Genomic DNA, 19,913 nt, shown 5'->3' on the forward strand with positions numbered 1-19,913 from the left:
TGTTACTCGTTATAATTGTACAGCATCTGACCTGCCGATATGCAAACACAAACTGGTGTCTTTTAATGTCGACTTAATATTATCTAATCAAATCTTTTTCATTCTATCTCATTTTGCAATATTAAGAATATTGATTTAATTGCCTTCTCCAATGGAGTTGACAATCTGCCCAGTAGTGACAATTTATTTACCCCGATGAACTGGAGGGCACTGCTGCCTCGCAGTAAGGAGACCTGGGTTCACTTCCCGGGTCCTCCCTGCGTGGAGTTTGCATGTTCTCCCCGTGTTTGCATGGGTTTCCTCCGGGTGCTCTGGTTTCCACCCACAGTCCAAAGATGTGCAGGTTAGGTGAACTGGCGATCTTAAATTGTCCCTAGTGTGGGCTTGGTGTGTGTGTTTGTGTGTGTGTGTGCGCCGGGGAGAGGGAAGTCTGAGCCTCTCTGCTTAAGCTGCTGCCCCTGCGACCCGACCCCGGATAAGCGGAAGAGAATGGATGGATGGATGGCTTTGCTGTCCATAAGAATATGTATGATGAACATGATGCTTTGTCTGCAGCAAGAACTTGATATTATGCAACACTAATTGGGTCTGCTGAAGGGAATACTTGGGCTTTATTTTCAACTGTAAACAACATCCTATGGTCACCTGACAGTCTTCCACCTCAATTTTACTGCACTGATCAATGTAACTCTTTTATGACCTTTTTTAATATGAAAATTGGAAATGTCCACCAGCAGATGAATACTTTTGGAAATTTCATACATGGATCGTTTTATGATCCCCCTTTTCTTTTTCTTACCAGTTTTAAACTCCCAACTGCGGAGGAAATATTTGGTATTAGAAAATCCAAGCCCTCTACCTGTCAGCTGGTCCCTTCCTATTTGGTTAAATTCTGTTTGTCTTCTCTTTTCTCTCTAATAACTAACATTATACATTCTTCCCTTATCTTTGGTCTTCCTCCTTTATTTTTTAAAACGGCTGTAATAACTCCAGTTCTTGAGAAATCTGCTGTGGATCCCTACAACCTTAATAACTACTGCCCAATCTCAAATTTACCTTTCCTTTCAAAAGCACTTGAATAAACTGTCACTGAGCAGGTTCACTCTTACCTTACTGACAATCATCGGTCTGGCTTTCGTCCATTTCACAGTACAGAGACAGCCGTTGTTAAAATCACCAATGACTCTGGTGCTTGTGCTCCTTGAACTGAGCTCTGCCTTCGATACCTTCGAGTGTCTCCTTAGAATTCCAAAAGCTAAACTTAAAAGAAGTGGTGAGGCGGCCTTCTGCTGTTATGCACCTAAAATCTGGAATAGCCTGCCAATAGGAATTCGCCAGGCTGATACAGTAGAGCACTTTAAAACACTGCTGAAAACACATTATTTTAACATGGCCTTTTCATAACTTCACTTTAACTTAATTCTGATACTCTGTATGTTCAATTCATCATAATAACTATTCATAGTGGCTCTAAAATCCGTACTGACCCCAAGTCTCTCTTTTGCTTCTTTTTCTGGTTTCTCTGTGGTGGCGCCCTGCGCCACCACTACCTACTCAAAGCATCCTGATGCACCAACATCGATGAACTGAAAGCCAGAAGTCAACGTGACCATCATCATCAGGTCCTTCCATGAACACCCTAAATACAAAGAGGACTGTTTGACTTATGTTAGGTAGATTGCCCAGAGGGGACTGGGCGGTCTCTTGGTCTGGAACCCCTACAGATTTTATTTTTTCTCCAGCCTTTGGAGTTTTTTTTGTTTTTTCTGTCCACCCTGGCCATCGGACCTTACTCTTATTCTATGTTAATTAATGTTGACTTATGTTTATTTTTTATTGTGTCTTCTATTTTTCTATTCATTTTGTAAAGCACTTTGAGCTACATGTTTTTGTATGAATATGTGCTATATAAATAAATGTTGATTGATTGATTGATTGATTGATTGATTGATTGATACAATCTCTCATCTCCTTGTGAGATTAAAATCGATTGGAGTTATTGGGACTCCACATGCCTGGTTTAAATCCCATCTCTCAGATCGTATGCAGTTTGTACAATTAAAAAAATTCAGATCACAAGTTTGCCCAGATGTTAGTGGTATTCCCCAGGGCTCTGTCTTGGGTCCCCTTCTATTTATTATTTATCTTCTGCCCCTTGGTCATATCTGAAAATGAAATTTGATATTCATTTTCACTGTTATGCTGACAATAGTCAGCTTTGTTTGTCTACTAAGCCCAGTTCCACTCTTTCACCTTCTTCCCTCTCTGACTGTCTGCAGGAAGTTAAATCATGGTCGTCTGCTAATTTACTTAAATTAAATAGTGATAAAACAGAGGTTCTGCTGGTAGGAATTAAATCAGTTTTGAATAAATGTGATAATATTTCATTGACTATTGATTATTTTCTAATCTCTTCTGTTTCCCAGGTTAAGAGCTTAGGTGTTATTCTCAATAGCACCTTAAAATTACTCAGTCTGCATATTTCCATCTACGTGATGTCAGCCATTTACGTCCATCTCTTTCAGCTATCAGCACTGCTATACTTGTTCATGCTCTGGTAACATCTCATATTGATTATTGTAATTCTATACTTTCTGGTCTTCCTCACAAACTCCTTTACAAACTTCAATTGGTTCAGAAAGCTGCAGCTCATATTATTATCAGAACCCCTTCCATAGAACACATGACTCCTGTCCTTCAGCAGCTCACCTTGCTCCCTATTAAATATCGCATTGATTTTAAGATTCTACTTATTACTTACAAGACCCTCCATAGTCTGTCACCTCTTTATCTCATCTCCATTCCTTCTCATATCCTTAGATCTTCTTCCTCTGTCAGTCTCATTATACCTCCTGCTCGCTTGACTATCATGGGATTTAGAACTTTCAGTCGAGTAGCCCCTTGCCTCTGGAACAGTTGTCTCCCACAAGACATTCGTAATGTCGACTCTCCTCCTACCTTTAAATCTCATCTTAAAACACATCTTTTTAAGCTCACTTATTCTGTCTGATAATTTTAGCTGATACATTTAAATTCAATTTTATTATTCTATTTATTCTGGTTTGATTGTACTGTAATATTCTATTCATTTTATATTGCAACTGTTGTTATTAATGTGTTCTGTAAGGTGTGCCTGTGTGTCTTGAAAGGAGCCTATAAATAAAATAAATTATTATTAGTATTATCAGCAGAAATTAAGGGGAAGTGAATTTAAAACTGATGCCAGGAAGCATTTCTTAACAACAACAACATTTATTTCTATAGCACATTTAATAAAACCCCTGTGTGCATCCAGGTGTCTGTGTGTGTGTGTCTTCTGGTGAAATGCGCTTGCGCGGGCCACGCCGCACATCGCACCATGCCCCGTCCACAGTGAATGGCCTAGCCGCTGCCACGCACGATAAGCAAATAAAACACACACACTGGAAGCTGGGCACACAGTGAATGGCCTTGCCACGGCCACGCATGATAAGAAATAAAGGACACCATTGCTGGGGAGAGTGCTGATTGGATAGCCGCGGCCGCGCACATAAAATCCGTTGCTGGGGAGACGCCACACATACAATAATCAGCTACACGCCAGCACAGATTAAAATACTTGCTGGGGAGACGACACAGTCACGATTATCAGCTACACGCCACACATTACATCAGTTGCTGGGGACACTCTGCTGATTGCCAACTGTTGTGACAGAAAATTAAAGTCATATTACGGACATCAAAGCCAGTATTACTGTCAGAGAAAATTACAGCTATTTTACGGAAATACAAACCAGTATTACTGCGAGAGAAAATTAAAGACACACCATACAGTGACGCATATTACAGCCACATACAAGTCAGTATTACTGTAAGAGAAAATATTACGGACGTATCTACTAACAACATGCCACCCAAAAGAAAAAGGACACGTCAAGTAGGACAAAAGACAAAGACAATCAAATCCTATATAAGTAACATCTCCTGGAAGAACGGTCAGCTCAGCAAGTAAACATCAACAAAAGAAAGACTGAAAGACAAAAAAAAAAATACAAACAAATAGATCGATTGAAGAAAAAGAAAATGACCGTTAGAAAAACGCTAAAAAAGAAAGACTCAGAAGAGCAAACCTTAGAAAAAGATGGCATTTACTTGCCAGAACCCGTATTCAGCCACGGTCAGGTATATGTTGCATTATCAAGAGTTAGAAGTTTTCCAGATGTTGTTGTCAAGGTTGTAGATGGTCCTGAACAAGGTAAACTCTTGCCAAACTCAGACAGAATATTTAAAAGAAATGTTGTCTATAATGAGATTGTATAGAAAAATTTCATGAGGTAAAAAAATAGAAAATTTTACCTACATATCTTCTTGAGATATTGTGTCTTACAGATTGTTACAAAGTTTTACACTAAGGCAATATTAATTATACTTACTGTATTGCCATATACGTTTTATTTTTATTTTTTTTATTATTTTACTTTAGGCAAAAATATTTTTGACAAAAAAAAAATTAAGACAAGAAACAGAATGAGGTCAAGGTCCCTTGCCATTTAATATAAACTGTTCCTACTAATGTTTATGCACTACTGTTCTAGCGCCCATTATTGTAACGGGCTTAATGTCTAGTTTTCATATAAACAATAGAGCTCAAAGTGCTTTACATGATGAAGAAAGAGAAAAAAGACAAAATAAATAAGAATTAAAATAAAGGAACACTAATTAACATAGAATAAGAGTAAGGTCCGATGGCCAGGGAGGACAGAAAAAACAATAAAAAAACTCCAGACGGCTGGAGAAAACAAATAAAATCTGCAGGGGTTCCAAGGCCACAAGACCCCCATGCCCCCTCTAGGCAGTCTACCTGACATACTGTAAACGACGTCAATCAGTCCTCATTGTATTTAGGGTTCTCATGAAAGAACTTGATGATCACGGTCATGTGGACTTCTGGCCTTTAATCCATCAATGTAGGGACATCATGGTGCTTTGATCAGATGGTGGTGGCGCAGGTCGCCACCCCAGAAAACCGGAAAAAGAACAGAAGAGAAAGTAGGGGTTAGTACGGATTTTGAATATGAATACCATGAATAATAATAATCGATTGAATATACAGAGCATCAGGATTAAACTAAGACGAAGCTACGAGAAAGCCATGTTAAAGTAATGTGTTTTTAGCAGTTTTTTGAAGTGCTCCACCATATTAGCCTTCTTTCTATTGGCAAGCTATTCCAGATTTTAGGTGCATAACACCACTTCTTTAAAGTTGGTTCTTGGAATTCTAAGCAGACCCTCATTTGACGATCTAAGGTTACGATTTGGAGTGTAATCGCACACAAAGAGTTGTGGGACTCTGGAACAAACTACCAAGACATCGAGTTGAAGCAGAAACCTTGACAACCTTTAAGAAAAATCTGGATGAGATGTTGGGACAGTTTCGCATTTAGCTAAACAACAGGGCTTGATGGACTGAATGATCTCCCCTCGTTTGTCAAATTTCTTTAGTTCGGAAACTGTAGTCAAGGGTAGTAGTTCAACAGAAAAACCATCAGTTCACTCAGTTGAGGATATCAGTGAGTTTGATTTTTTTATTTTTCCAGAAGGGGCAAAGCTTAAGGGAATAACCTCTTGAACAGGCTACGGAAACACAGGTCTCAAGGCAAATAATTCCAGGAAATTGAACAAAGTCTCCAAAGAAGGTGTTTATTGTACTGCATTTGAGGCAGAAATGATGTCATTCCCTCATAAACCGAGCAGGTCTGTTTATACAGACTAGAAGTTTTGGGCTTCCTGAGACTTTAAATTGGAATGTGCCTTATGAAAATGAATGACGGGATAGACCTTTTAACTGCTACATACCAATTTTATGAAACCAACAAATTCCATTTCAACTCATAGGGCCCTGTGTTTATCTCTGTAATATTGGGAAAAAGCCAGCAATAAGACTTCGACACAGCACAGCCACACACACTTCAACACCAATCAACCTAACATGGCTATAGACGGGGAGTCTACAGAGAAATGGAGAGAACATGAAAACTCCACGGAGACAGTACATGGCTGGGGAGGAGATGTGGGGCAGTATCAGTAACCACTGTGCTGCCATGCCACACCTTACAACCACTACTCTGAATTCAACATCTTTAGAAACACAATAATCCATAATGTACATTGGACGGAACCTCTTCCTCATTATGCCCTAAGGCTGGCAGAATACATTCTGATCACGCATTGAAGTAGGTGGCTTTTGGAAAATGTACTGTATGAACTGCCTATAAAGAACAGGAGACAAATCTCAACAAGAACAGGAAATTCAGCCTAACAAAGCTTGCCAATCTGATCCACCTAATTTCTCCAAAATAAAATGAAGTCGATATTTAAAGGTGCATAAAGTTCTACTTTCTACAACACTACTTAGAAACTTATTCCATGGGTCTATGGTTCTCTGTGTGAGGAACAACTTTCTAATGTTTGTTTAAAATCTAACCTTAACAATTTTGAAATTGTGTTCCCATGTCTTTCCTGAATTCATTTTAAAATAGCAGCCTGGATCCTCTGTACTAATTCCTTTCATAATTTTAAACACGTCAGTCATGATGTCACCTTTTAATCTTGAAAAGGCTCAACTCTTTCAGTCTCTCCTCATAGGTTGTACTCTACACACCACATTATACAACCTAACATCTTTTTAGTTTTTTTTAATGGCTTCTGTACACTGTCTGGATGTTGATAGTAACAAGTCCACTATGAATTCCCCCTTCCCTCTCATAGGGGGGCACTTTCAATTTTCAGACCTCCCATTGAGTATTCATATCTATCATTATTCCTCCCTACATGCACTACTTTACATTTACTTACATTAAATTTCATTTAAGACAAATCTGCCTAAGCCTGTATGCTGTCCATGTCCCTCAGTAATGGTTCGGCTGATTCTGGTTTAGCAGTCATTCCATCTAATTTGGTATCCTCTGGAAACTTAACCAGCTTGTTCTTTATGTTTATATCAAGATTGTGCATGTACAGTGGTGTGAAAAACTATTTGCCCCCTTCCTGATTTCTTATTCTTTTGCATGTTTGTCACACAAAATGTTTCTGATCATCAAACACATTTAACCATTAGTCAAATATAAGACAAGTAAACACAAAATGCAGTTTTTAAATGATGGTTTTATTATTTAGGAGAAAAAATCCAAACCTACATGGCCCTGTGTGAAAAGTAATTGCCCCCTGAACCTAATAACTGGTTGGGCCACCCTTAGCAGCAATAACTGCAATCAAGCGTTTGCGATAACTTGCAATGAGTCTTTTACAGCGCTCTGGAGGAATTTTGGCCCACTCATCTTTGCAGAATTGTTGTAATTCAGCTTTATTTGAGGGTTTTCTAGCATGAATCGCCTTTTTAAGGTCATGCCATAGCATCTCAATTGGATTCAGGTCAGGACTTTGACTAGGCCACTCCAAAGTCTTCATTTTGTTTTTCTTCAGCCATTCAGAGGTGGATTTGCTGGTGTGTTTTGGGTCATTGTCCTGTTGCAGCACCCAAGATCGCTTCAGCTTGAGTTGACGAACAGATGGCCGGACATTCTCCTTCAGGATTTTTTGGTAGACAGTAGAATTCATGGTTCCATCTATCACAGCAAGCCTTCCAGGTCCTGAAGCAGCAAAACAACCCCAGACCATCACACTACCACCACCATATTTTACTGTTGGTATGATGTTCTTTTCTGAAATGCTGTGTTCCTTTTACGCCAGATGTAACGGGACATTTGCCTTCCAAAAGTTCAACTTTTGTCTCATCAGTCCACAAGGTATTTTCCCAAAAGTCTTGGCAATCATTGAGATGTTTCTTAGCAAAATTGAGACCAGCCCTAATGTTCTTTTGCTTAACAGTGGTTTGCGCCTTGGAAATCTGCCATGCAGGCCGTTTTGCCCAGTCTCTTTCTTATGGTGGAGTCGTGAACACTGACCTTAATAGAGGCAAGTGAGGCCTGCAGTTCTTTAGACGTTGTCCTGGGGTCTTTGTGACCTCTCGGATGAGTCGCCTCTGCGCCTTGGGGTAATTTTGGTCGGCCAGCCACTCCTGGGAAGGTTCACCACTGTTCCATGTTTTTGCCATTTGTGGATAATGGCTCTCACTGTGGTTCGCTGGAGTCCCAAAGCTTTAGAAATGGCTTTATAACCTTTACCAGACTGATAGATCTCAATTACTTCTGTTCTCATTTGTTCCTGAATTTCTTTGGATCTTGGCATGATGTCTAGCTTTTGAGGTGCTTTTGGTCTACTTCTCTGTGTCAGGCAGCTCCTATTTAAGTGATTTCTTGATTGAAACAGGTGTGGCAGTAATCAGGCCTGGGGGTGTCTACGGAAATTGAACTCAGGTGTGATACACCACAGTTAGGTTATTTTTAACAAGGGGCAATTACTTTTCACACAGGGCCATGTAGGTTTGGATTTTTTCTCCCTAAATAATAAAAACCATCATTTAAAAACTGCATTTTGTGTTTACTTGTGTTATATTTGACTAATGGTTAAATGTGTTTGATGATCAGAAACATTTTGTGTGACAAACATGCAAAAGAATAAGAAATCAGGAAGGGGGCAAATAGTATTTCACATCTCTGTATATTACAAATTGCACTGAACTCTGATGGACACCAGTTTTAACATCACCTAATTCTAACAACGTTCCTCACACTGCAACCCTCTGCTTCCTGTGTTTTAGCCAGTTTTGCTCTCAACTTCCCACTTCTTTTAGTTTGATGCCCAAGATCACCTGGAGGATCTTTATAGGGTTGAGATTCCATGCTCTGTTCCCATGGTCCCCATACCAACCAGGGGCGGCTGTCCCCTTGTGGTCCAGAGGAGTCGTAATCCCTCTTTTGCTCCTTCTGGGGGTCCCGGCTGGGTACCACCCTCATCTGCTCGCCACAGGGTCCATAGCCAGGAAACTCTCCAGACCTTAATACCATTGAGAACTTGTGGTCAATCCTCAAGAGACAAATGGACAAACAAAAACCCACCAAATTCTGACAAACTCCAAGCATTGACTATGCATGAATGGGCTGCCATCAGTCAGGATTTGGAAGTTGATGGACAGCATGCCAGGGTGAATTACAGAGGTAATGAAAAAGAAAGAAGGGCCAACACTACAAATACGGACTCTTTGCATAAACTTAATGTAATCTATACCAATAAAAGGCAAAGCCCTCACTGACTCACTCATTACTAATTCTCCAACTTCCTGTGTAGGTAGAATGCTGAAATTTGGCAGGCGCATTCCTTACAGGTTACTTACAAAAGTTATGCAGGTTTCATTTCGACATTTTACGCATAACAGTCATAACGGTTGACAACGTCCGCCATGTGAAACTTTCTTATTTATGGCTCCATCTTCATGAAATTTGGTAGGCGGTTTCCCTGAGCTAACCAAAACCGATGTACGTACTTATTTCGGTGGTATGACGCCACTGTCAGCCGCTATATTGAACTTTCCAACGTTCTTTGTTGCCCTCACTGACTCACTCATTACTAATTCTCCAACTTCCCGTGTAGGTAGAAGGCTGAAATTTGGCAGGCTCATTCCTTACAGCTTACTTACAAAAGTTATGGAGGTTTCATTTCGACATTCTACACCTAACGGTCATAACGGTTGACAATGTCCGCCATGTTAAACTTTCTTATTTATGGCTCCATCTTCACGAAACTTGGTAGGCAGCTTCCCTGAGCTAACTGAAACCGATGTACGTACTTATTTCGGTGGCATGACACCACTGTCAGCCACCATATTGAACTTTCCAATGGTCTTTGTTACCTATGGGCCCATCTTCAAGAAATCTGCCTATATAAGGCCGTCCATCGCTCCGGTCTCTTCATTCCCTTCCTTGCTTCGCCACGGTATTCATGTCTCCCTGCTGATAACTGCAGCCTTTTCATTTAATCCACGACTTCTCCGCTGTTTTATTGTTCGTTTATTACGATTATAATTATTGTATAAGTATTTTAGACTTAGTTTACATTGTTCAGGTGCCCATTTCCTTTATCGTTCCAACCGTACCCCAATTACCATGTCTATCGAGGTGATCACCATCAATCAAATAACTGTCACTTACCGAGTGGTTTCCATGCCCAGAGATGGCACCTGCCTTTTCAATTCTCTGTGTTACATATTGCACGGCCATACCGGGCTCACTCTTGATATCCGGAGGAACATTGTGTCTTATGTATTGAATGACTGGGACAGGTTCAAGGTGTGGACTGATGACGGCACAGGAGATAATTATACTACACAGGAGCACTAGAAGAGTGAAATGCTTAAGCCCTTCACCTATGGATCTGCATGTGAGTTGATGGCTGCCGCTGAATTGTTCAGTTGTCGCTTTCAAGTGTACTGAAATGGCCAAATATTTTACACCTTTAGACAACCGCCAATGCCTCGTAAACATCTTAGATTCACAGGTGACGATTTGAGTAGTGGACACTTTGATGTTTATGAATGTTTAAACTCTCAACAGCTGGATGTGAAGTTACCGATGAAACCGGTTGTATCCTTACAACGCTTGACAGATGCCAAATGTCACTTCAACACAAGTCCTGCAAATACTAACGTAATTGAAACAAACCATGAAACTCAAACCGATTATGACAGCAGCAATCCAAGCTGTGAGATTTGAGACAAGATTACTGTTCACATGGCCAACTGTACGTTGCATGCTCAAGAGTAAGCTCAGCGCACAGCTTGGTCATATTACAACCGGATGGCCGAACACAAAATGTGGTATACAAAGAGATCCTTAACAAATAATTATTGGTATATTTTCGCTCCGTTTAAAAAAGTTTACTTTTCTTGTTAATAAAAATTTTAAGGCAGTACTTCACCGTTGTCAATAAAAGCCTTTGAAACTTATAAAATACTTGTAATTATACTTCAGTATACCATAGAAACATCTGACAAAAGATCTAAAAACACTGAAGCAGCAAACTTTGTGAAAACCAATACTTGTGTCATTCTGAAAACTTTTGGCCAAGACTGTATATAATGTATTATATTGTATGTCTGGCTCAGGGAGATGAAGAAATGATATTATATTACAGTCACTTGACCGCAGTGGTTTAATCATCTCTGCACCGTGAATTCTATCCCAGTTATTACAAAATACTAAATACAACCAGGCTTCTCCTCATGTTGGTGATTTAACATACCGTGTTACAAAACGGTCAGTGATTACATATAAACACCTTCTTCCTCCTACTGTTTATGGCCCTTTTCACACCACTTGATGCTGACTGGTCGATTGATTCCATTTAGTTTTGGCTTGATTAAAGCATGGTTGTAGACATGCTGCCTTCCATTTACCTCGGAAGGTGGAGCTGGGAATGACGTCACACATGAGTTGTTTACATTCCAGTAAAACTAATAAGTGATACGGATGCATCCAGAAAAACCTTTGTTGTGCTTGCTCCATCAAAATAATTAGCTCTTTATAACAACACAATACACAGTATTTTCCATATCTAAGCACCGCAGAAGCATGTGCACAGATAGAAATTGGACAGTACTGTGTGTACAGCTGATTTAATAAGACACAAAGAGACAGAAGTGCTAATGAACTGCATAATACTACAGCTTTCACTAAAGTTTGCTGTGTACGTTGCCATTTTGGATTCAAAGTCGGACAAACACAAACTTGACAGACCCAACCGAGTTTCTGTTGGAAATCCAACTTAAATGGGCATTCTAGTTGAAAATTCTAACTAGGAACTCGGAAATTCTGACTTTCCAATTTAAATAGAATGCAGCAAAAAAAAGACAATGCACGCCAAGCAGGCACCAAGTGAAATGTAATGAGTTTCCTTTGCTTTTAGTTAGGCCATGTTCAATGAGTAATCGTATGGACATGAATTAAAACCTAATACAGTAGAACCTCGGTTCACAACCATAATTTGTTCCAAAACTCTGGTCGTAAACCGATTTGGTCGTGAACCGAAGCAATTTCCTCCATAGGATTGTATGTAAATACAATTAATCCGTTCCAGGCCGTACAAACTGTATGTAAATATATATTTTTTTAAGTTTTTAAGCACAAATATGGTTAATTAAACCACAGAATGCACAGCGTAATAGTAAACTAAATGTAAAAACATTGAATAACACTGAAAAAACCTCGAACAACAGAAAACTAAAACTGCAAGGGTTCGCGCTATAGCGCTACCAACCGCTGGCTAAAAGCACTTTTGTAATGAGTTTTAAGCACAGGGAAAAAAATGAATATTTGAAAAAATCCGTAATTTAATAAACCACCAAGAAAAAAAACATTGCAACAATGCACACTACGAACAGATCGCTGGAAACAGAAGTGAAAACAAAATCAAGTGTGTGTGTGCGCGTCTCTCTCGCGCTCCCTGTGTGTGTCACGCTCTCTTGCGCTGCCTATGTGTCTGTGTCTCTCTCTCGCGCTGCCTGTGTGTGTCACGCTCTCTTGCGCTCCCTGTGTGTGTCACGCTCTCTCGCGCTCCCTGTGTGTGTCACGCTCTCTTGCGCTGTCTGTGTGTGTGCGCGTCTCTCTCTCGCGCTCCCTGTGTGTGTCACGCTCTCTTGTGCCGCCTATGTGTCTGTGTCTCTCTCTCGCGCTGCCTGTGTGTGTCACGCTCTCTTGCGCTGCCTGTGTGTGTCATGCTCTCTCGCACTGCCTGTGTGTGTGTGTCGCGCTCTCTCTTGCTCGCTGCACAGGGAGAGACTGAACATGTACAAACCAAGATGGAAACTGGCTTGTTCATATACCGAGTGTGTGGTCGTGAACCGAGGCAAAAGTTTGGCGAACGTTTTGGTCGTAAACCGAGTTGTACGTGTACCGAGACGTTTGTGAATCGAGGTTCCACTGTACACCTTTGCATTGCATTTCAATATGTGCAGGTTTGCATGACTGATAAGGTGTATCTTATAAGCCATATTGAGGCCCTCAAAGAGGTTGTGCCTTATCCATCTTTGTGACCAGTGCAACTGGGGCAGGACCTTGCCCATCATGAGAATTTATGAGAGCTTAAATGATATGCCAAATTTATAGTTTGTTAGTATAAAATCTGGGGACAGGTTATACAGTGAGTTTTAAAGAATTCACCCCAAGTGTATGACAACTTCTGACTTCAACTCTAGGGCTGGAGATCGTAAACCTTCCACCGCCACGCCGAGACAAACTCTTCAATGAGATTTAGTAAGGAGGGTAGGGTCTGGCAGGGTAGGGTGGAAGGTATCGGACTGTAAACTGTGGATGATGATGAAACCAGTTTTGGACCAGACGAGATCGGTGAAAAGATACATTGTCTCAGATGACAACATATAACATCTGGTCTGTTTGGTATGCTGCTGTGAAGGAATTGTGTAATCGGTCCAAAAATGTGAGAATACCAAGTATGGTATTGTAAGATCCCAAGTTGGCATAGCAGTGGAGGACCCCATTTTGTGTGATGACAGAGAAAAGGGTAATGTTACTCTCATGTTGCCCTGGTACAATGAAAACAGCCCTGTGGTCAATGATGTTTCTTCCTCTTCTTCTGACTTTTGTGAAGTTAAACCCAGACTCATCAATGCATACAAACTCATGTGGGATTTCCTCAGCATCCTTTTGAAAGTCTCCGAAATACAATAAAAGACAACATTATGTAGTGCAATAATGGTCTACTATACAGGAATTTACATGTAAAAAAGTTATGTGTGCAGTGCACTTACCTCCACATACTCATGCTGCGGGTCTTTTACCATTTCTCAATTTCATTCAAATGGCACTCGATAAAAGTTGTTTCATTTAAACCTGATGTTTTTTAAGGATTTGGGCTATCGTTGAAAGTGAGACCTGTTGGACGTTACTGAAAACTGTGTGGTCATTGACTACATCAGTTTGAAAATCTCTAAGTCTTATTGCGTTATTGGACAAAAACGTGTTTATGATCACTTTGTTATTCTTGTGTGAATATGGGGCCCCTTCCTTCATGGCATTCTTGGCCCTCAATCCTATGTAGACCTAACAAAATAAATGCAGGCTTCTGTTCAATATCACAGGAATGGGTACCAAAAAGTGCTGATGTTGTGCATACAATAATCTACTGATTTACCGATGGACAGAAGACGTGTTCTCAATGAAATGTCTGAATTACTGATGCCACTGTGTATCTGCTGAGATTTGGCTGAACTCTCATTCCAGCCTCTGTCAGTGTTAATCCGTGGTTTATCACATGGTCGACTAGTGTAGTACAAATTTCATTTCATGACTTCAGTCCTCTTCTTTAATGCGCCTGTCCTGTCCCTCTTCTGTGTTGTCCTCTACCACAGCCTCCACCTCCTTCTCCTCCATGGACTCCCCCTCTCATCCTCAATCTTCCTCTTCCTCTAAAGCTTTCCATTTTTGCTGAGGACAGATCAACTCACCTGTTGCCTTGGCATGTCTACAATTAAGGCCCAGAGTGTCTGCACACCTGGCAGTTGTGTTTAACCAACTGGTTAGTAGATGTGGTCATTTGAAAGGCAGTGCTTTGAAATGGCAAGGAAGTGACATGTTTCTGCATCTAACATATACAAGTGTGCTTAGTGTTTTGCAAAAACCGTAAGGCTGACAATGGACTTTGTGGTCCATGGCCGGCTTTGTATCCCGGCCAATACCCCCAGGCCGCTAGAGGGAGCCCTCACAACGGCATGGAAGGTCTTCGAATTCCAGCGGAGCCTCATGGACATTGTAGTTTTTATGGACTGCCCTGCTGGATACCATGGGGGCCACCAGGAGCCGCTATAGGGAGGCTTGGGGAGTGCTATTTGCCCTATGTACTTCCACGTCATATGAAGGGAAGAAATGATGTACTTCTGGGGTGAGAAAAAGGACTTTTATCTGACCCGGAAGTGATAAGGACTTATGGACTGAAGGATGAGAAACACTTCCGGGTCAGAAACTATAAAAGGACCATGGGAACTCCCAGACAATGAGCTGAGCTGGGTGGTAGGAGGGCATCGTGTCTGGGAGTCGGAGGATTGTTTATTGTTTATTATTGTTATTGGTTTATGAATATAGTGGAGGAGAGGGTGCTTTGTGCACTGTGGCAAATTAATAAAGTCGATTATTGGACTTTTACCTGGTGTCTGGAGTCGTGGACAGGGGGTCAAGGGAGCGATAGCGCCCCCTATCTGTCACAGCTTATACTTGTGCAAATATGTGCTGATGTATAGCTAATTGAGTGTAAGGTTTTGTTAGCTGTGGAATACTTTAGATTTAAGCATATAAACAATCAAAAATAATTGTAAGAATTTTGCTGCACTTTGCACACACGACAAAACTACAATTACTAATACTTAAAGCCACCGTAATAACGACTCCTCTCCATTGTTACTTGCAATTATGTCCAATTGTATGTTAAATACAATACTCCCTAAAAATGCCAGCGTTACCCACAGCTGCAAATCGTAAAATACGTCTCAAGAGCTGAAAACACCCATCTAATTGAACAAGAACTGAGTAAAACATCAGGAACGTGTCTTTCATTGACATGCTGGTTAGATATTATCGCAGTATCCATAGGGGTTTGTAATCTCCTAACAGTTTACCTGCAAGCAAAAATATCATTTAGAGATGTTGCATCTCAAAATTTATTTTAAGATATGAAATGTATTTTAAGGTATTGCAAAATGAATTAGACCATATTTGATAATAGATCTATTTCAAGACATCTTAAATGCATTTTTGGACATTTCACATGCACTTAAGAGATACATTATATGTATTTCATATAATGTGAATCTCAAAATGGTCTGGATGTTATTTAAAGACATCTCTAAATGCAATTAAGGTCACTCAGAATGTTTTTCAGATATTTTCACATTGAGTCACATTTGAAATACATAAAATACATTTCCTGATATCTTAAAACTGCATTTCTGCTCACAGGATATCTTAAAATAAATTGCAAGATATCTCAAGCACAATTTGTGATATTTCTGAAAAGGAGGTTATTTCAAGATATCTAAATATTGTTCTGAGATATCTACAGTGCAATTAAAGATACTGAAGCAACCCTGGGTCTGGACCTGAGAGGGATACACTCCACAAGTGGACACGGACTCTCCGGGGGGCACAAATACCTGGAGAAGCCAGACCCATGAGCAATGGTTACTACAGGGGTTGGGAAATGTCAGGCCTAGAGGGCCGCAGTGGCTGCAGGTTTTAATTCCAACCCAATTGCTTCAATAGAAACCAATCTTTGCCAGTCTCAGACCTTATTTAATTTTATGGCTTGTTAGTCTCATTTGGCTCTTATAGTGTAGACTTTTTCTTTTCTTTCCTAGGATATCATCCAAATGAGTTGAAGCCTAAATGAAATGCATTGAGAGGCTGGTGGTAGAACACATCAATGACATCATCCCCGACAGTCTGGACCCCCTCCAGTTTGCCTACCATTGCAACAGGTCCACTGAGGATGCCATCTCCATAGCACTTCACACCACCCTGTCTCATCTGGAGAACAAGAACTGTTATGCCAGGCTGCTGTTTGTGAACTACAGCTCTGCATTTAATACCATCATTCCATCCCAGCTTATCACTAAACTCCTGGATCTGGGGCTTAGCTCTTCATTGTGCAACTAGGTACGGGACTTCCTCACTGGAAGACCTCAGCAAGTACGTATTGGTGGAAAAACCTCCTACATCATCACCATCAACACTGGCACCCCGCAGGGCAGCATGCTGAGCTCCCTGCTTTACTCTCTCTACACTCATGACTGCGTAGCTAAGTACAGCTCTAACACCATCCTCAACTTTGCTGATGATACCACTGCAATAGGTCTGATCAGCAAAGATGATGAGACGGCCTACAGGGAGGAATCCTGGCAGAATGGCGTCAGGACAACAACCTCACCCTCAATGTTAGCAAAGTTAAGGAGAAGATTTTGGATTTCCGCAAACAGGCAACAGAGCTCAGTCTTATCTACATCGGAGGTGAGGCTGTGGAGCAAGTCAGCAGCTTTAGGTTCCTCGGAGTCACCCTCACTGATGACCTTAAATGGTCAAGTCACACTGCGGCAGTAGTCAAGAAAGCCCAACAGCGCCTCTACTTCCTCAGGAGACTGAGTAAGGCCCGGATGTCCCCCACAACCCTGTGCAGATTCCACAAGTGTACTGTGGAATCCATCCTGACAGGATGCATCACATCCTGGTATAGCAACTGCTCAGTTCAAGGACTGCAGAGCTCTGGAGCGTGTGGTGAATACAGCACAGCAGATCACGGGATCCATGACATGCACACTACACGCTGTCTCGGGAAAGTGAACCGTGAACTGCACTGTCACTTTTCACCCTCCTCCCATCGGGGAAGCGACTAAAGTCCATTCGAGCGCACACCTCCAGGTTCAGGAACAGTTTCTACCCAACTGCAATCAGACTCATGAACAATCAGTAACCTTGTGTCACCTCCACACCTACCTGCACATATACTTCTGCCATTGTCTCTTTTTATTCCTAGGATTCTGGTTTTATTTATTGACTTATTTATATTCATTTATTTATTGTGTTTCTATGTTTATTGTTTGTGGGGGCACATCCAAGAAAGCATTTCATTGTACATGGTACTTGTACTTGTACATATGACAATAAAGGAATGAATTGACTTGAATTGGGTGGAATCCCACATGGCATCTTTCAATAGAGCATGGAAGACTAAAGACATACATAGCACTCCCTCTAATCAGTTGGGTTTATTAACATGACAAATTTGTTTTAATATTTTAATTTTCACCAATCAGCTTTAGATAAATGGTATATTCCAGAAACACACATCTGAATTAAGTATTATGTGAATTCACAAACTAGTTAAACATATTGAAAATTCTAAGTGTAAGAATTAAGACTTCAATATGTAAACTGTTAGCAGAGAACAGAACACAAAATTAATTGTCATATATGATTTCATGTTCAAATTTAAATGTGCTGGTACTAATAAAATAAGGATGTGTTTGTTTTTCAAGCATACTCTTAAAAGTATTGGTTCTTTAAGGGCATTTCATGGTTCTTAACTGAGCTGAGTGATTCCTCATAGAGACTTTACATTTCATTCTGGGAAGGGTTCTTTGCATATGAAGTTGGTTCTTTTGCTTTGAAAAACTCCTTAATATGTAGAAAATAAGAAAATCTTTAATGTATGGTGGGTTGAAGGTCACTAACAGATTAAGAAAACCAAGAGTTAGCCCATGTAATTGTAGGCAGCAAGAGTCCTTTTAACATAAACAATTATTTGTTTCTTGTTTAGCCCAAAATCACACAAGCAATGCCTCAATTGGCTTTATCAGGCTCTGTTATGGAAAGCCCAGCCTTGACTCTCTAAATACACAAAAAAACAACACAAGCAATCCACTTCATGGGGGGTCGGTTAGATGGCCAATCTAGCATTACCACCTCAGAAATTCAATAGTACAATACAATTACTTTGTTTTTGCACAAAGAATATGTATTTCACAAATCTGTTACCATCTATTTGAGGTTATTTACTGTATGGAGCCTGTAACAAACCTACATAAATAAAGTTTTTAATTGGGGCTTTCATGTGGATGGATCTTTTGGGAAACAAAAATGGTTCTCTATGGTATTGCTCTGAAGAACCACTCTGGCACCTTTCGTTTTAAAAGCGCAGGATTAAGTTTCAAGCACTTTTTAATTTTCTCTTTAGATAGATAGATAGATAGATAGATAGATAGATAGATAGATTTGTCCACAATGGAAAATTTGGCATTTTTACAAAAGCATAATAATAATAATTATTAATATATAGAGAGAGGGGGGTTGGGAGCATGCATTTAAAGTGTGTTTCTGTGCACATCACACGATGAACCACCCAGATTGGGACTCGAGTAGAGCCATGCAACAGGTGACACCTCAGCACAACAATGGAAAAGTGTGAGATTTTTAAGGATGGCTGGAGTGCCAGTCCTGCCACCAATCCCAAAGTTTTCCCTGTAAATTGGAGGTCCTGCCTGCAAGGCTGGATGTAGATTAACATCATACCCGGGATGAAGCAAATGCGCGCTATAATAATAATAATAATAATAACTAGCCAACCCGCGGCGTAGCATATGCTGCATAATTATCAACGTGAACAGTCAACGTGGCTCACAGCTGCATGTGGACTGTAGCACAGACCAAAGCGAGTGAGGATGTGTTTGGTGACGTGTTGGGGGCGGGCACAAGAGCAAGCAGTGCGTATGCCTCGAGAGCGAGGGTGGACGTGGGAGGAGGGTTAGAGTGGGCGGTCAGGGCTCTGTCGTGTGTACCCCATGGTCGGGCGACTTGGTTGATTATATATACAGTGGAACCTCGGTTTACAACCATAATTCATTCAAAAATTCTGGTCGTAAACTGATGTGGTCGTGAACTGAAGTAATTTCCCCCATGGGATTGTATGTAAATACAATTAATCCATTCCAGACCGTACGAACTGTATATAAATATATATTTTTTTAAGTTTTTAAGCACAAATATAGTTAATTATACCATAGAATGCACAGCAAAAAAGTAAACTAAATGTAAAAACATTGAATAACACTGAGAAAACCTTGAACAACAGAAAACTAAAACCGCTCGCTAAAAACACTTTTTTTAATGAGTTTTAAGCACAGGGAAAAAAATGAACATTTGAAAAATCTGTAATTTAATAAAGAACCAAGAAAAGTAACATTACAACAATGTACTCGTGCGCCTGTGTGTGTGCCTCTCTCGCGTGCGCCTGTGTGTGTGTCTATCTCGCGCGCCTATGTGTGTCTCTCTCTCTCTCTCGCACGCCTGTGTGTGTGTGTCTATCTCGCGTGCTTGTGTGTGTGTGCCTCTCTCACGCGCCTGTGTGTGTGTTTTTCTCATGTGGACTGTAGCACAGACAAAAGCGACTGATGCTGTGTTTGGTGAGTTGTTGCGTGCAGG

General features: G+C 40.6%; 1 long non-coding RNA gene across 1 annotated transcript in view; it reads right to left on the minus strand.

The window, feature by feature from the left end:
* The window catches only part of LOC120538727, a 39,851-nt gene that overhangs the window by 17,541 nt on the left and 2,397 nt on the right, over positions 1-19,913 (minus strand). The gene's annotated exons all lie outside the window — the stretch shown is intronic.

The sequence above is a fragment of the Polypterus senegalus genome, chromosome 11 (assembly GCF_016835505.1).
Source record: "Polypterus senegalus isolate Bchr_013 chromosome 11, ASM1683550v1, whole genome shotgun sequence".
In the NCBI taxonomy this organism is placed as follows: Eukaryota; Metazoa; Chordata; class Cladistia; order Polypteriformes; family Polypteridae; genus Polypterus; species Polypterus senegalus.